The sequence below is a fragment of the Eubalaena glacialis genome, chromosome 15, assembly GCF_028564815.1.
Source record: "Eubalaena glacialis isolate mEubGla1 chromosome 15, mEubGla1.1.hap2.+ XY, whole genome shotgun sequence".
Lineage (NCBI taxonomy): Eukaryota > Metazoa > Chordata > Mammalia > Artiodactyla > Balaenidae > Eubalaena > Eubalaena glacialis.
Genome location: NC_083730.1, coordinates 5,482,842 through 5,502,574, shown reverse-complemented (window position 1 = coordinate 5,502,574; position 19,733 = coordinate 5,482,842). Strand labels below are relative to the sequence as shown.

At 37.3% G+C, this 19,733-nt stretch overlaps 1 non-coding gene across 1 annotated transcript; it reads right to left on the bottom strand.

Annotated features, from left to right (window-relative positions):
- Nucleotides 1–13,493: 13,493 nt before the first annotated feature.
- TRNAA-UGC (transfer RNA alanine (anticodon UGC)) lies at nt 13,494–13,567 on the bottom strand. Its single transcript has one exon. It is a non-coding gene; the product is annotated as a tRNA-Ala (tRNA).
- Nucleotides 13,568–19,733: the final 6,166 nt, after the last annotated feature.

The following is a 19,733-nucleotide window of genomic DNA, read 5'->3' as shown; positions in this document are numbered from 1 at the left end:
AGATTTTTATTCCTTTCTTTTAAAGAAAACAGAGGCAACTTGAGGAGGGAGATTTATGTACAATAGGCAGGCATTTTTAAATCCCCTGACATGCTGTTGTTTCCAGCTACTATTACCCAGATATGAAAATTACTTATCCCATCAGCCCAGGACCTTGAAAATAAATGAGCAAGAGATTTGCTGGATATTCCTGAGCTAAAGTGCTTACATCTCAAGAGCAAGTTTATATTTTTTGGTTTGTTTTTAATATATTCTGATACCTCGGTCAAGACTTTTCCCCTCTTATTCCATTTGGGTTTTACACCACAATAGACTAAATGAAAGTTTTCAATTTATATTTATGTTTTAATTGTAAATTCTTGTAGACTTTTAAAAAAATTCTTTTAATAAATATGTGTATTTATTTATTTATTTATTTATCCCTTTTTTTGGCTGCGTTGGGTCTTCGTTGCTGTGTGCGGCTAGCAGGGGCTACTCTTTGTTGCAGTGGCTTCTCTTGTTGCAGAGCACGGGCTCTAGGCACGTGGGCTTCATTAGTTGTGGCACGTGGGCTCAGTAGTTGTGGCTCGTGGGCTCTAGAGCACAGGCTCAGTAGTTGTGGTACACGGGCTTAGTTGCTCCATGGCATGTGGGATCTTCCCAGACCAGGGATCGAACCCGTGTCCCCTGCATTGGCGGGCAGATTCTTAACCACTGCACCACCAGGGAACTCCCTTTTTTATATTTTTAAATGAATGTTAGTAAACCAAACAAACAAAGCAAAACTTTAGGTATCACTTGTAATTAGAGTCCTGTCTATACAGATGGGATTAGACAATGTACTCCCTTAATCATATTTTTAATAAAAATTTTAATTTTTTGAGAAGATTTAGGTTCACAGCAAAATTAAGAGGCAGGTGCATAGATTTCCCAAAGTATAGAGATAGCATTCTCCTGGACCTTGAAATCACCCAGACTTGGCAAAGCAGAGTGTGATATGGGTGCCAAAGTCTTGAATTAATGAGTGAAAACAATGAAAAAGTTAGTGAATGAGAATGTCACAGGCATATGGCAAATCCACCCCTTATCCAATCCACGAAATTATGAATATTTTACCTTATATGGCAAAAGAGACTTTGTGTAGGTGGTTAAAGTTACTCATCAGTGGACTTTAAGGATTTTCCAGGTGGGCCCCAGTAATCACATGAGCCCTTAAAAATGGAAGGCTCTGAGAAATTCAAAGCTCAAGGGGGATTCCATACACCATCACCAACTTTGAAGAAGGAGGAGGCTACATGTCAAGGAGTGTGGGCAGTCTTTAGGATCTGAGGGTGACACTATGCTGACAGCCCGCATATAAATGGGGACCTCATAACCAAGGAACTAGATTCTATTAGCTGAGTGATGCTGGAAACAGATTCTCCCCAGACCTCCAAATAAGAGCCCAGGCCAATGGACCCCTGATTTTGGCCTTCTGATACACTAAGCAGAGTACTCGGCTAAGCTCACCTGACTTCTGATACTCCTGATCTCCAGAATTATGAGATAATAAATGGGTGTTGTTTTACACCGCTAAACTTGTGGCACCTGGTTACGGTAGCAATAGAAAAGTAATTTCTGCCCCGTTGTAGGATCATTATGCCTTTTTATAAGGTGGTAAAGTGACAATAATATGGAATCAAAAGTGTGAACCGCAGCTATACTCCAATAAAACAATTTTAAAAAATGTGAACTGAAAAGGACAGTGACCCTCAGGAACATGGGACATACAACAATGAGATTTTAAAGAGGTAGAGGAAATTTGACATCAGCAGGGAAAGAGAGGATTCCATTAAGGTGGAATAGAGAGAGACCTTCTTAGAAAAGATTCAGGGTACAGGAGACCATGAGAAGTCTGCCAGGTGGGTAGGTTCAGAGGCTGAGCTAGGAGTGATATAGAGTTTCCGTGCTATGATGGAAAGTCATTTTCTTCATGTGGCTTGGGAAGAGCAACGGTGAGCAGCATACATCTTTCGTGGGAAGATTTTACGACCTATTCGTGAAGAACATAAAAGCCAGTGGTTCCATGCTAGGTGAGAGTGGGAGAGTTCACATGTGATGTAAATTTGATGTAAAAAAAACTCATTAAAAAAAAAACAACAACCCAACAGTGAGCTACAGAAAAAATGGACTTAGATATTTCTGTATCCCCTGTCCAGATACCATCTTAATCTTACCCTTTTCAACTTTGACCTTTGACCTTTTTCAAAAGTCAGAATGTTTGCAAAACTGCTCTCTTATTTATTGTCACTCTTTTTAAAATTTCTATTTTAATAATTTGTCATTCTCATTTGCCACCATAACTTCCCTTTTTGATAGTCAAGGCACCAATGCATAAGTCTTTTCAATGAAATTGCAATTCATATTTACATAGCAAGTTAAACATTGATCTCTGGTCAAGCAAATTTGTACTGTCAAATCTAGTCACTAGGGCTTCCCTGGTGGCGCAGTGGTTGAGAGTCCGCCTGCCAATGCAAGGGACACGGGTTCAAGCCCTGGTCCGAGAAGATCCCACATGCCGTGGAGCAACTAAGCCTGTGTCCCACAACTACTGAGCCTGTGCTCTAGAGCCCACGAGCCACAACTACTGAGTCTGTGCACCACAACTACTGAAGCCCACATGCCTAGAGCCCATGCTCCGCAACAAGAGAAGCCACCGCAATGAGAGGCCCGCTCACTGCAACGAGGAGTGGCCCCCGCTCGCCGCAACTGGAGAAAGCTCGCGTGCAGCAGCGAAGACCCAACTCAGCCAAAAATAAATTAGTAAAATAAATTTCAAAAAAAAATCTAGTCACTAAATTATTTTAAATAAATATAATACCCTCAAAATTGTGAGAAGAAAAGTATATATTACAACATATCTGAAGAGGCTGTGTCACAGAATAGTGTATTATTAAAAAATGATTATGTAATATATGATTTTTGTTTCAAGGGAGAAGTGCTAAAATTTAGGTAAGAAAAGAATGTTTCTCCCTATGGACCACGTTTGGCTATTGGAGTCCATTTTAAACATTTTACTAGCCCATAAAACACTGCTAATGGCTGAATTTAGTGTTGTAAAATTCTGGTTAGTGAGATTTACTGTCTCTTTTGTAAGAGGTAGTTCAGTATTGGAAGTATTTTATAACGTTAAACCTTGTTGGTGCAGAAAAAGTACTTTATCAGTTAAGAACTTTACACATTTTAGTGAGTGAACACACACTATAATTCAGATCATAGCTTTTTAAATTTTCTTTTATTTTCAAGCTGAAACATAAATGACATTGTTTACATAAACTTCAATATCTTATCTATCTGCAAAAGGGAGCTTTGGGAGATAAATCATGTTTAATATATGTATATTAATTAATGCAGCAGAACTACATACATTAGTAATCATATTTTATCACAATTATATTTGTGCATAGCCTTATTAAAATATTTCTTTTAAAGAAGATATAGCATGTGCTATTAGAAACATCTGTGTTCAAGTTACATTTCCATTTTCTCTTACCCTGGCATTCATCACAGTCGTTACAAGTGTTGTTGAATATAGACACCTACCTAAAGTTTAAGAAAGGGATCAAGTTATAGGTTACTGCTACTAAGCCGTTTACACGTGACACTTGAGCCCCACCAGTCTTTGATTTATTGCCACTATAATGCAAAATATGAGTTAATAAGTATTCAGCTGTCTGAGACCAGGTAAATGTCTATCCGCTTTATATGCAAGGTCACAGCTCACTAACTCAAGCAATTACATTTTATTCTAGATTACCCTAAATAAACATATTCCACATTTATTATACTAGAGGTTAGACCACAGATGTTCTTTGCAGACTAACATTTTATAATTCAGAATCACTACAAGTAACTCTAATTTTGTGAAGCCAGCTTAGACCTGGCAACTAAAGAGAATGCAGATTTTGAATGCCATTTGTACTGTGCAGTTAAATTATTACACATGCCTTTTGGTCAGGTGGAATTACCCACATGCTTTTTCTTTTGGCCCCGTGGACATTTTCCTCTTGTTAGCACTATGCAGGAATCCTCTATTCAACCTTTAACCTATGCATCAAGAACTTTCGGGAATGGTATGACTGCTAATTGAGGGAAAATATTTTGCTGAATATATTGCCAACATTTCAGAAAATTTCTACAGAAATTTGTAATTGAATTTGTGCACATTTTTTAGCATGTCTTTCCAGAATTGCTCCAATCAAATCATATTTATTAAGCAAATAATACTCCCTCAGAACAATAGTACAGACTCTGGAGGAATCTTATTATTTAAGGCATAGTCCATTTCTTTGATGAGATTCTAACCGATCAGACAAATAAAATTAAAACACATGGGAATTAGTGCTTATAAAACAGTATATAGGTAAGTTCTGATCTGTGCCATAATGTTATCAGTGGTGGAAATTTTAGAGAAACATGAGGATAATGAAAAGGGAGATGAGAAATGCATATAGATTGAGAAGTTATAGCATAGAAATAAAATCCATGGACTTTGATCATAAAGTCTGGGGTATAACTCAGGCTAAAATATTTACAAGATGTGTGACCTTGAGCAACTTAATTAAAATTGCTAAATCTCAGGAGATTTTCATCTCAAAAAAGGGAAAAGTGTAATTACTAACTCATAGGGTTTTGATAAAGTTAAATGAGATAATGGTAATTAGCAATTACAAAACACTATGTGCCCATCATTCTTCAAAATGTTGTACATTTATTAAGTCATTGAATCTTCCCAACAACCCTGTGAGATAGATACTATCATTTGCCCCCTTTTATAAAATAGAAAACAGAGATACAGAAAGTATAAATAACTAGTTTAAGGTCACATCTATTAATGGAGGAGCTGGGATTCTGATTCCAGATCTCATGCCCTTGGTAATGCTTTAACATATATATCCACATATTAGGTCTATGAGATCTGATGTGTGCATAAAATTATAACCATACCTTAAAACATTTTTTTCCAAAGGTTAGTCATTTTTCTTATAGATTTCTGCCCACATAAATGATATTTCTGAGACTAGGATACAGATGATACCCATCACAATTTATGCAACCACAAAGAAATCAACCAGATTGGTAATCCATTACAAAGTCTGTAAGAATTTAATTGTTTTGCTACTCCAGTTGGAGTGAATACGTGTACGGGAGCTATCCAATCAAAGATAACTATTCGTGAAGCTTAAATTTTAGCAGTTGTTATTCTCAATGAAGTAATATTTTGTTGAAACATTGCAAGAGTACAAAATTAATTGCAGAGTCACGATTGATAGATTTCAAAGGGCAAACCCATATATGAGTTGAGTTTCCTCTTAGAGACATGGTAATCATCAACACTTGCTTCTTAACAACATACATGAAACTAAGAATTTTAATATTCTCTGTGTTTGTTATTCAGACTGTGCTGGACAAATTACTTTTCTCTCCATTTCATAACATAAAAAAAGGGAAATATTCTACTGCTTTTGTGTTTTAAGTAGTTTGCTACCTAACATTTTTATTTCAAGAGAGGAGAAACAATGATTGATTATATCAATCATGTAAATCTATTTATTTAAGTGAGAAATATCAAGTTGCCTCAGTCTTCTTACTTACTCTGGGAATTGAGTAACATTATATTGAGAAAGCACGCATTTATATATAATTTTCTACATGACAGATTACTTGCAGATGTGTCACCACTTCTGATGGATCAGTTTATTTCTAACGTAAATCGTAAAAGCTATAACTGCTCAGAAATGCAGATATCATGCTAAAAATGTCAGATGTCAGTCTCAATTCTAGTAAATAGTATTTTCTGTAGAATGTCAAACATCTTTAATTTTTGGAATACTAACTGGATATTCCTAGAGACGACATAGAGCTATCAGAAACACCATGATAATAGAATTGCTGTGTCAAGAAATTTGAAATTAATAGCATACAGAAGTGGCTTTAAGAATGTATTATTAATAGAGAAGCTCCACTTCTCAAATGCTTTTTTACAGTTACTCTTGCATTATAGAGAAGTAGAGACTTAATAATCTATAGCTTAATAATGCCTTGTAATTGGACATTTCCACATTCACCAACCTCAGAGTTGCAAAGTCCAGAATATTATCCCTGAATGAGGCATTAATTGATCTTTAAATACACGAACATCACGAAGTTTAATGTATTTTACTCCAAAGGTATTGAGAGTAACCCTAAGAGAGGTGAAGGTGAAGTCGTGACGACCTCCCCACCCACAGGACCATCAAGATGTGGTAACTCTTCCCCAGCTTTACATACACGTGAAGGAAAAGTACCCGTCTACGGCCAAAAGAAATAGATAATAGTGCACAATCTTCTGGTTAATTCTGGAAAAAAATTTTTTTTCACCTTCCATCCTATCCTGTTTGTAAAATGAGTTCTGAGTGATAAGAGCAAGTCTAGTTGACATCATTAGAGATGGCCGCCTCGAAAGTGACAAATACTGTCGAATAGCAAAAGAACACGTGCAGGGCATGCTCAGTACAGACGCTGAAGGACAGATTCTATTGCAGCTTTGATAGCTGGAAATTAAATCTTTCTCAACATGTTGATGGGACTCATACTCTCCTTTGACAGGTTGGGTCACAAGAACTGCTAAGTAAAACCCATGCAACCTCAATTAACTGTTTCTTAAATATGCAAATTGAACAGTAGAGCCATGTATGTTTAAATCTTGGAGTGTTGTTTGTGCAGATGAAAGAAATTTCAAGACAAAATCAGTATTAATCATGGTAACATTTTCTTCCAGACCCATGTCCGAATAAGAGCGAAAAATAAGATTGTTTAAACTTTCTGCCTTGCAAACAGTTTGCAATAGTTGTGTTCAGATGGCTACAAATTGTGAACTATTAGTGATATTTATTTCTATATCCTACTTGGTTTATGCACTTTGTAATGACCGTAAATGCACCAGGGGGTATTTACTCTGTATCAGGTAAGAATATTTGATTACTCTTCTATAATTTTGATTTACATGGGAAGTGTTTACCTTACATATAAAACAACATAAAATCTATGGCATTTTTAAGTTTTTTCACCTGAGTGCAAATTCAAGGAAAAAAATAAGTACTCCACGTGTAATTTGAGTGTTACTTTTTTTTCTGCTCTTAGGTAAAGTAAATACATATACAAATGTAACAGTCTACAAATGTGCAAATAAATCCTCAACTATTTTGAAAAAAAAGAATTTTAATCTTAGGACATCACTCTGAGCAAATCAGGAAGAAAAAGCCACTACAAGTTGCAGAAGTAAGAAAGCGTATATACAAGGACCAGAGAATGAAGGAAAATATAAGCGGCACCATGCCCAGGAAGGCTGCAAAGTGAAAGCTTGTGGAGAGGCCCGCAGATCGCTTTGACAGTGGCCTGGTAGCCCCTGGGGACATGTGCGCAGCATCGGGCCTGTTGCAACCCCTGTACTAGTAGAAACAGCCTCCTGTGTAAACACCTCCGAATCTTAGTATCAAGAAGCTTTCTGCTTAACTTACTGACAAAAAGATGTATCATTAACTACAGCCCAGATGTCAGTGCTTCTGTAAAAGAAAAGGAATGAAATTAATGTAAAGATAAGCAGGTTGGGCCCAGAATAGTTTTTTCATCCACCAGGTATTTGAAGTTAGTGGGAAAATCCTATTCTCAGAGTGGCAATCTGACCTACTTCCTCACTCGTAATTGCCGTCTTGCACATCATTCACGGGAGTGCTCAGATCAAAGCTTGGGCTCAGCTGAATCACCCTTCCAGGGATGCAATTTCCGGGAGAATTGTCACTTTCCCTGAAGCTTACATTTCTGGACATTGTAATAGACAATAATTTGCAGTTTACTAAAGGGTGTTTATGGGTGACTTTTTCATGTCGTTATTCAAGACAGACTTATTTCTATAAGTGTCTCTCAGCAATGATGAGGCACATTCAAGGTTTTTACCATTAAAGTTGAAACAAACAGATCAAAATCACCATAAGCAGCTGCTCTTTCTTCTAGTGATCAAGACCAGAAATTATTAATTCAATAATAGATTTTTGAGAGTATAAGACATTTAATTTGTTATCACAACTGTCAAATATAGCTTGACTGTGATTTCAGCATAAATAAGATATTAGAAAACGATAACTTTGAATTAAATAAAGACATAGACCCCATGCATACATGTCTGTATATATACATATACATTCTGCATGTTTTTTTGAGTGATGTGCAGACTCCCTGATTCATACACTTGAATTACAGGTGCCCATGACTCTAGCACTGCACATCTTCAATAACAAAAACAGAAACAAACAAACAAACAAAACTAAAAATAATAAAAACCCAAGCGCCTCCTAACGCCTCACATTCTCATGATAACCACTGTAGATGAAAACATACTCTATTATATAAATAAACTATAATTGAAATAGTTCATTTCAATTTTTCATATGCTATGAAGCCATGGGAAACATGAAGAAATATGATGATGATAGATAGATAGATATAGATAGATAAAATAGGACAGTTTGAAAGGATATATACTGCATGATTTCAATTATATGACATCCCAGAAAAGGCAAAATCATAGGGACAGTAAAAAGATTAGTGGTTGCTAGGGGTCTGTGGGGAGATAGGGAGGATGAATAAGTAAAGCACAGGGGATTTTTAGGGAATTTATACTATTCTGTATGACACTGTGATGGTAGATACATGACATTATACATTTGCCAAAACCTATTGAACTTAACCAAAAGCATGCAAGTTAGAAATCACTGGACAGGGCATCCTGGGAAAGACTGTGACAAGAGAATCTAACTCTATTACAAATGCATGAAACATCCTCACGCCAAGGGATGGGGGTGAGGTGCTCATCCTAGAAACTTTGGAAATAGGTGGAGTCTGTAAGACTAAAGGCAAAATGTACTGTGTACAAGCACTGTCTTCTAGTTGATAAAGTGATTTTCAAGGGGATATACAGGTTCCCAATTCTGATGCTGCTATGACAATTCTGGTGCCTGCATACTGGCATTAAACATGTAAGGACAAAGAGATTTTTCACTGTCGGAGCAGGACTTCACAGATAAACAAGGAGAGGAGGCTAGAACGATCCACGTGGTAATGCATCAGAGTTGGAGACCTCAGCGTGAACTCATGTTTCACTCAATATAGGTACCGATGGTTACAGATACAAATACGTATGGATACACACGGGTTGGTACACACACAAATATATCCTTGCTCAGTCAGGTGAGATGATCGCAAAGAAATTATGCACCAGTAGCAATAAGCACATTCAGCTCCCAGATCTTGATTAACAATACTGTTCTCCAAAAATGGGAACCAGAGCTCCTTGGAGAAATGGCCGATTCCAGGATTGAGATGGGAAAGATACAAGATGAACTTGCAACACCTTGTAGAGTCAGAAAGTAAGAAAGGGCCAAACATGCACACAAACACACATCCATGGGGATGGGAGTATGTCAGAGGACACAGGAGTCAACTGAAAGAGCTCCCAGTAGCCAAAACAAGAACAATTTAAGCAACAAAATAAATAAAATTGCATTGGATTATGACCCACCCAAAATATAAATAAATAACCACAAGCACCTATTGATAAACAAATGACTGAATAAATTAACAACTGGTGGAGAATTCCCGTGCCAAAGAATTCAAAATAATATACGTACGTTTTCCACCCAACAGGAAGGGTAGCCCGACTCTCTACTTTTTATGTGCAGGTTGTGCCTAGTGATTTCCCTCCAAAGAATACAGCACAGTATAGAAGGGGTGAGGCTGGGAGTGGGGGACTATGCAGTAGAGAAACCTGAGAAACTCAGCCAGGTGACCAAGTCAATATTAACAACGATAAGGTATTTTGACAGTCGATAGCCTTGATATGATGTGATGAAAATAGCATTTTACCTCTGTGCTTTTCATTCCCCAAGCCCATAAGAGCAGTCTATTCACGAGACTAATTCCAATAGAGGAACATCCTACAATATACCTGACCAGTTCCTGGTATATACCCGACCTCAAAACTGTCAAGGTCATCAAAAACAAGGAAAGTCTGAGAAACAGTCACACTGAAGAAGAAATTAAGGAGACAGGACAACAAAATGTAATGTTGGGTCCTTGATGGGGTCCTGGAACAGAAATAGGACATTAGATAAAAACTAAGAAAATCCAAATAAACTATGGACTTTCGTTAATTATGTATTGATACTGGTTTGTTAATTTTAATAAATGTATCATAATAATGTATGATGTCAATAAGGGAAACTCTGTGTAGGGGTACGTGGGGACTATCATCTTCTCAATTTTTCTGTAAATCTAAAATGGTTTATAAAAAACACATAGATGAGGAAGAGAGGATCTCTGTTCTCTAGGAGCTCACAGTCGAAAGAGGAGACATACCCGAGAAATTATAGTCGAGTGTGGTAAGTTTTGTGATAAAAGGAAGCATGGGGCTTATGAGAGTTCAGTGGGGATGCACGGAACAACGGGCTGCAGACCTATGGAATCTTGGAGGAGAGAATGATTCTGAACTGAATATTACAAGAATCAAGGAGTTAGGAGGAAATGAAAAAATGCAAGAAGCAATGAAGTCTAACCTTGAATGCTTAACTTCCTTTATCACCAGAATCAAGAGCAAATTCCCTCGGCTTTTACAGTCATCCCAACTTTGATTGAAAGTTTCCTTTACTGCTCTCTGACTCTGCATCATTTTTAACTCTCTGCTCCTATCAAATGTGGGTACATCGATCTCTTAAACAAGTCTTGCGCTGTCTGGCCTCTTCTGTACGTGTTCTCACTTTGGAGATGGTGAACACATTTTTACCTCTTTAAAAAGGCTATGCAGCCTTCAATATCTGACCTGTCTCCTTACTCCTGGAAAATTCCCAAAACTCTTCAGTTCATAAGTTCCAAACTTTTTCAAACACAAAGCATTCTTACCATACTCTGAATCCAATTTGAATAATTCTTCTATTATTTTTCTTAAAATATTGCATTTTGGAATCATTTGCATTTCCATGTACTTAATATATTTTATCATCAGTTATATTCCTGAATTCTCCAAATCCTGGACTTGTCTTGGAATCATTGTTTTAGAATTATAAGACTCCTTGGATAGCATCTTTCTATTATTTGACAGAAGGAAAGAATAGGAACTCACACTTATTGATAGCCAATGTATCAGGAACCCTGTAAGGCTTGTAAAATATGTCAACTTTTCAAATCCCCCAAAATGCCTGTAAGTGTTGTTACCTCCATTTTCTGTGCAATAAAGCTATTGAGGGATACTGTAGCTGTAAAACCTACCCAGACATGTAGCCAGAATCCTGAGTGCAGACTCCAACCAGCCACAAAGCCCAGGCTGTCTCTGCTCTAGCATTTACTACCTCCTCTGTGCAAGCTCAGGAATTGAGACCCATATAAGCAAACGTATTTCTCAACAGTGTAAAGCTGTTTAGTGTCAGAGCCAAACTGCTTCTCACTTCTGTGTAGCGGCTGCATTCCTTGCTAGACATATGACCTGAGGCAGTTTTTCAGCACCCTGATTCACCAGTTTCCTCAATTTTAAAATGAGGCTTAAAATAGCACCTACCTCCTAAGGATGCTCTACAGAATGAATGAGATGATGTAAGTGAAGTGCTGAGTCGGCAGACACCTAGCAAACGCTGGTGCCATCATTGTTACTATCACTATACCTAGATGTCATGCTATTTCCTTTTTTCCCTTCAGTGCTCTGTGGCATAGAAAACATTCAGTAGTTGCTTATTTGTTTTATGGTTTCTGCTTTTACTTCTACCACAGTCCTCTCATTTTCCAGAATACAAAAACTGAAACAGTATTTGACTTCAGTTCAAGAGCTTGACAGTTTAGTCACACGTAAGTGCCGAAAGAAAAAGAAGGATGTAGTTAAGGCTGTCAAGAAAATACGGGGATTGTCACACAGCTTTGGGCAGGCAGTGACAGGGGCAAAGCTGGTGCATGTAACGTTTCTCCCCCTTTCCAAACATCTCGGTGTACTAAGAAAGGGAACTTTGACATCGAGAGCATGCCGAGAAGAGATACTATTTCAAATGAAACAATAAAATGTGTGATAGATGTTAGTTATTAGAGAAACTGCTTAGTTCTTGTCTCAGGTTTACTAGCTTCTCAAAGATTGTGAATAAGTTAAGGGAGTTTTTAATATTCCTCTGAAGTATGAACCCATGTACTACCTTGTATTACATAATTAAAAATGTCTTTGGTCTGAAGGGCTTCGATTTATCCTAGCGAATTAAGTGATGAATAGCTCATCTCTAGTAGGTTTTATTCATAAAGCAAACAAGTAAAGCAATCAATGCCAACTTTCGGGTGATGTTCCTTCCCCCGCCCCACAGAGGGGAAACTGAAGTTTCGTTCATCTCAAATATCATCCCACGTCAACCAAGAAGAAAGGCTGATTGGCATCACGAGGGTTATCTTAATTTTATTCATATGAGAACTGTAAATATAACTCAACTGATGCTGGGGTGAAAGTACACAACCAAAGACTCAAATAGACCCATAATGAGGGAGGACTCACCAGAGACATCGCTTGATTTTGTCATTACCTCATGCAAACCCGAATTCATGTCACTAGTGTTTCCCCAGAAAAAGACGGAACACTCTTCAAAATAGAATAATACTTCAGAGTAGAAAGAAAACAATAAATGCACGCGTCTGTATGACCATCGACGATGTCCTCCGTGGCATGCAGAAAATTGACCACCTCCAGTTGCTCTTGTTAGCGATGTTCGGGGTCAATAGGTTTTGCTTGTGTAGGTGGGGAAAACCCAAAACTTAGCCTGAGGTTTGAGTCAACTTCCTCTCCCCCAAAGATATACAGGAGCTTTTTAAAGAGCTTTTATTCTATACACCTTTATACATGGAGATCGAAACTGAGATAGCTGCAAAATGCTTGATCTCAAGGAATCTACTTTAATTCCATGAATTATACTGTAGCTAAATCAGGTAATTGTCTAGGATAATAAAGCATAGCATTAAAATGTGTGAATCATAAGAGGCAGTCCTGGCACCGTTATCATATGTAACTTGGCTGTGAATACTAAAACGACATTACAGGTGCTGATACTTTAGGAATGACTGCTATATATTTGTTGTATTTTTACTCTTCAAGTGGGCCATGCCCATAGCAGAGCAGGTAATTTCAGTCTGACCATTTATATGGTTTTATTAGAAGAACTTGGATGTTAGCAGAGACATATATGAATCAAATAGAGTAGTAAAGATTTGTTAGAAAGGCTAGGTTTCTATTTTGGATTAATAAAAAATGTTATTAATACTGAAAGAAAATATTACCACATCATTAGCTTTTCACACAGTTCATTTAAAAGAGTAAGATGTTACCTGTAATTTATATTAATGTGTAACTGGCATGCCCTATGGTGAAGTCACGATATTTAATAAATGAAACTAAAGAACACATCAAAGCTGTTGGTTGAAGGATGCGGAGATGCCAGGGATTGAACCCAAGGCCTCATGCATGCAAAGCATATATGCTCTACCACTGAGCTACATCCCCAGCCCTGAGAGGAAGTTGATAGGATGATGAGTCAGTACAATTTACTTCTCTTTAGACAATCCCGCTCTAGGGAATGAAAGAGCCCTGGATTCTTATAGTTTCAAATTCCCATCACAGAGACTTCTTAAGCATTCCTGGTGGGCCTATAAATGTTGTACCTTTAGTACAAAATGTTCTTCTGCTTTATAGCTCGACATCTTGCTAGTTTCCCAAGCCTTATTTATAGAGCTGATGAAACACCATCTCCCTTCAAAATTCGTCTTATTTATATGGTCTCCTACTCATAGATGCAAGAAAATAGTTTAGTGATAGTCCATAGTCTCCCCGTTACTTTCATAGGAAACGGGAAAAAACCTTTCTCCTCTCCTCCTGCAAGCTCTGTGACGGGGTACTGCAAATTAGACAGAAAAAAAAGCAGATGAACAAGAGAAAAACAGAGTTTATTAGGATGTGCGCCAGGTATACATGGGGAAGAAACCCAGTGATGAGTAGCTCAAAGGGGTGATTAGAACTTGGGACTGTAGAGCACCTTAACAAAGAACAATATATTGGTAGAAGACGTAAGAAAAGGGGTTTGGGCTTTTAGGGGTGCAAGACTATGGGAAGGTAAATATATGGAGGAGACTGACAGAAGATTAGTAAGGTTTGTCTGTGCAGACGCTTCTCCGTGCACTGTTGTCCCAGTGTAGGGTCGTTATCTCCTTTCCAGTACAGTGAGGGCAGGGTGGGGGGCCTCCACAAGGGGAATTTATGGTCCGCTTCCAGGCAGACAGGGGAGGGCAGAGAGTTCATCCTTTGTCTACTTTTTCTCTGTTGTCTCCAGCTCAGAATAATCGTTATGCCAGAGTGGCATAGTTGGGGGTAGCCTATTCGGAACCACTTTCATTTCTTTCCTGGTGTGAAGGTGAGAAGAGGGGATTTTGTTATGGAAAAAAAAAATGAGGAGCTTACTTGTTGCAGTGACAACACTTTCCTCAGGACAGGGAAATGTCATTCTGTTCACCAATAGACCTAAGAGTGCCCCTGAGTTCCATGGCATTGTAGTGGCCAGAAGAATCAGCATTACTATTCTCGGAGACGTCTAAGTCCAAGACATAGGAAACTGCCAGCACTTGATTTTTACTGGCTGTGATGATAAAGATGAAATAGTTATTTGATAAATAACATTTTCACAATAAAAGGAACAAAAAATACTAGAAGTAGATTGAAGAACTCTTCTTTGGTTTCATCTACTTGATTACTGGAACCCATAACACTGAACGCAGCATATCCTTGATCTGACCATTCACGCAGGACCTTCTAAATATTTGATGAGCTCATTAGAGCCTTACAGAAAATCTAATTTCCTAGTTATCACCAACAGCATATTCTGGCTCTGACACTGCTTCTCTTCCCCAGGAAGAGGCAAACTTTAAAGTACACCCTTGCCCTATCTTAACAACATTGGATGTTCTTGCCTAAGACAAAATACTAAGAACAACAAAATCATTTATGAACCAACCCAATGATACAGGATATACTGATGTTAATGAAACTAATAGGAGTCAAGGTCCAAAATAATTCAGAATTACCAAGAAAAAAAAAAAATCACCTCTTCTCTTTTCAGCTCTGGTTCCAATACAATGATGGCTTTAGAAAACCCTTATCCTAATATTATGTTTTCTATAATCTTAGATATAATTAATTTGAGAAATATATGCTGATATTCCTTTGGAAAAATATGAAAGTACAGAATAATTTAAATTTTGATTAAAATACATCCAAAATATTGGTAATCCCTCTTGAGCAAGTAGTAAATTACATTGTCATGGTAATTTTTAAATCTTTTATTTTAATAATGTTGGGTCCTCATACATCAGTGAAATCAAAGCTAGTAAAAACAGATGTGAGTGAGGTGTAAATTACTAATCGATATCCAGAACTCAAGCCTATATTATACTTTAAGATACACTATACTAGTGACTGAGGGAACAGAACTGTTCCTCAAACTTTTATCCTATCACTGTGGCCAGGAGGGGGCATGCAGAATAAACTTAAGCTATTATTAATGCTTCAGGGTATTCATAGAAAAATTCATTTGTCTTAAAAGAACTTTGAGCCTGAAATGAAATGAACAAGGACAGCAACATTCTGAATGTTTCGTAGCTTCTTTCAGTCCATAAACATCATACGCTTTCTGTAAAGTTATGTCTTGAGATTTATGCCTGTTTTGTTCCATATCTACTTAATTTAAATTCCAGAATCTCTGTACATGAGACATTCACCCTAGAAAGAGTGGGTTTCACTAGACTTTTCTGCTGAAAGATTATGGGATCTTCTCCAGAGTTAGACCCTGAATTGAGTTTTGTATTCTCCTTGCAGCGACACCCAGAGACTGGAAACACAACATCGCTTGCTGAGAGGACAAAAGCACTCACACCTATATGTTCACATTCTTTCTCCCTCATCTTTGCCTTGGGTTTGCTTCTCCCTCTGCCACCCGTTCCTACATAAGTATTCATACAAACCTTGTGACATGAAAATTAGCTTTCAAGACCTCTTCTTTTTCTTATCAAAGGGTTTGCTGTTTGAAATTTTCTGAGGAAGGTAGCAATTAAACTCTTGTTTTTGTTAAAAGTTATTGGACGGAATAATAATATTTTTAGAGTTAGCATGCACTGATAGAATTTGATTGTAAAAAATGTATAGAAATAGTTCAAACATAACATTTTGCAAAATATGCTCAACCTTCCTTTTGGAAGAGAACAGAGGTACTTGATGAACAGAACAATTGAGGGCACTACGTCAGCAAAAAGATGCTGTTTTGTTAATTCTTTTACTCTTTCAAATACCACAAGTGAGCCAAATATTCTTTTATCACTAAGAATATAATGAAAAGAACTACTGTTCTTTCTCTCAAAAGCTTACTGTCTGAGAGAAAGAAAAAACATCATTCATTTAAAATGGTAAGGCTCCCAGAAGTATAAAATAATAAATTTGTTTTGTTTTAAGCCACAAATCTGTGGTAGTTTGTTATAGCAGCAATAATAAACCAATACATGCTGCCACCTCTATTGATTCTGGATTCTCTTTACCAGGGTGTCTGTGGGACAGGCTGTGATCTGCTTGGGGTGACAGGGTAGAGGGAAAAGGAGGAATCTCTCCCTGAGTCTGTTCTCCCATTCATGGTGCTGGTCCTCTTTGGATCTAAAATCTCCCATTTCCCTATGTTATGGGTTGAAGTGTGTCCCCCAAAATTCATATATTGAAGTCCTAAACTCCAGTGCCTCAAAATGTGACTTGTTTGAAAATAGGGTGATTGCAGGAGTAATTTATTAAGATGAGGTCATCCTGGAGTAAGGTGGGTCCCTATTCCAATATGACTGGTGTCCTTATAAAAAGAGGTCATTTGGACACAGACACAAAGGTGATGTATCTACCAGCCAAGGAAAGCCAAAGGCTGCCAGGAAGCCACCGGAAGCTCCGGACAAAGCACGGATTCTCCCTTACAAACCGCAGAAGGAACCAACTCTGTTAACACCTTGGTCTTGGACTTCTGGCCTCCAGAAGCGTAAGGCAATCAGCATGTGTTGTGTAAGCCACGTAGTTTGCGTTGCTGTGTTGTGGAAGCCCTCGTAGATCAGTGCACCCTCCTGACCCAGGACTCAGCCTTCTTGCTCCCCAGTGGATTCCCATAGTTCTTAGGTTAGCCATCAGAATCCATTAAACTCTGTGTCCTTTCACAGCCTCCCCAGGGCTGTGTTAATGGGGAGTCACCCTCGGACTGCATGTTCTTCTCGTTTCAGCAGAAACTGCCTATTTGGATTTTCAGCACGTACAGCTTTTCAGAGAGTAAACACGCATTCACGTACTAGTTCTCAGCGTTGAACACACAGCTCTTTTGAGGACTGATCTCATTTATTATCAATGAAGTTTTCCTCTTATACTCCTTTGTTGTTGTTAATAATTTATCCCAGTATTAGAAATGGTTGTATCCTCTCTGACCCATTCGCCTTTAGTTTGTAGTTTTATTAATAACTGTAAAGTCAGCTAATCCTGTCTCGTGTCAAAGTGAGTTCATGACAGTTACATCAGTTCCTGTTTTCCCATGTCCCTTGGTATATGTGATTGTATAAGAGCATCAAAACAAAGGAAATCTTTCCTCCCCAGACATTTCTAGTCTTAAAAAGGAAACTGGCAAAAACTCATAATGGAACCAAAAAGAAAAAAAATTGTTCTGAAGAACCTAGGGGCAGGACAGGAATAAAGACGCAGATGTAGAGAATGGACTTGAGCACACGGGGAGCGGGAAGGGTAAGCTGGGACGAAGTGAGAGAGTGGCATGAACATATATATACTACCAAATGTAAAATAGATAGCTAGTGGGAAGCAGCCACATAGCACAGGGAGATCAGCTCAGTGCTTTGTGTCCCCCTAGAGGAGTGGGATAGGGAGGGTGGGAGGGAGACGCAAGAGGGAGGAGATATGGGGATATATGTATACATATAGCTGATTCACTTTGTTATACAGCAGAAACTAACACACCATTGTACAGCAATTATACTCCAATAAAGATGTTAAAAACATTATTTTAATAATTAATCAAATTTTTTTAAAAACTCATAACAAGAAACCAAAAGGATTCAAGTGTGGCAAAGGATACTTTTCACATAGGCAAACTGGAAGACATAAAAATAATTTGTGTCCACATTATTTTATGTATGAAAATGTTTATGACCAGGTGAAATAGGCAGAAGGATCTAAATGATCCTTCCCAGTGTATTTTAGTGGTAACCATTATATCATTGTGAATTACATGAATTCCCTTTAGTTGGAACTAAACAGTCAAAATCAAATTAATTTTCTTTTGCTTGTATGCATTAGAGAGCCAACTCTTATAACCATAATTTTGTTTATAACGAGTGTTATGATATTTTATGATTATTATGATTTTATTTTTTTTTAGTTCTTAGATGCTCTAAATAACTAATGCTTTGTCTCTAGTCAGCATGTGTGGCTGGATTTTTTCACGTGTTTTGTAGACTTTCATCCAAATCTTAGCACTTCCTCGAGGTCTCTATTAAGCACCAAATCCTCCATACATACTTCACAAACAATTTTCATGAATATTAAAAACTATAATGTGTATCCTTAAGTAGTTTACAGATTATTTCCTCACACATTTTATGTTCAGCCTTTTTCTTTTGAAATATTTTCTATTGTTTGAGTGCAAGATCATTGGCTATAGAGATCAGCACTTCTGTTTTCTTTTTGATAATGCCTTGAATAGGGGAAAGGCACATGTTGGAACGTTAAGTATAAATTTTCTAATTAACTTACCATATCAATCATATATATATGTATATATGTATATATTTATATATTTTTTTTTTAAAGTGATACTTCACAAAATGGAACTGTTTTATAAAAGTTTCATTTCTAAAAATATATAATCCCACAGGAAAGTTAAAATTCCATTTCAAATTTCATATTCAGCTGCAGAGTATCAGAATACTTTATGAACATAGAATATTGTATCCTAGCATCAAGATTACAGAGATGTTTTTCTACAATTGTCATATATTTACATTTCTTAAAAAGTACTTTTGCATAAAAACTGGCATCTGTTAGTCCATCAAGAAGCATTTATTGAACATATACAGTAGAGGCAAGGATGTTATAAATCATTTTAGTATTTTCTAAAGTAGTTTTCTTGACATGATACGTTTTCCTATGAGAATAAATGGCATGCCTCTTCCGTAATTAGCTAACCCTGATACATGTGACTGGTGTCATGGTTTTATTGAGGTATAAATGTTGGTTTGTTTTTCATTTTGTTTTGTTTCTGAGAACATCATTTTTCTCTCTTACCGTGAAATGAAATGACATCTCAGAGCATGACGGATGGGACGGCAGGAATAATCAACCGGTGACATTTTTAGTGTCAAATTGAAATCGTAATTCTCTAAGTTCACAGATAATTCTGTAGAACTGTTTTTATACAAATATAGTAATTTTCTGCTTATGTAAGTATAAAGAGGCAAAAATGAGTTGAATATGAAGAGTATTATTAGCATCACATGAGTCACACATATCATCAAAATGTCACTTAAGGAAAAAAAAAAATGCAAAGGTCTGTCAAGTGGAAGAGATTGGCAGACTCTGAGCATCAACAGCCAGATGCAGA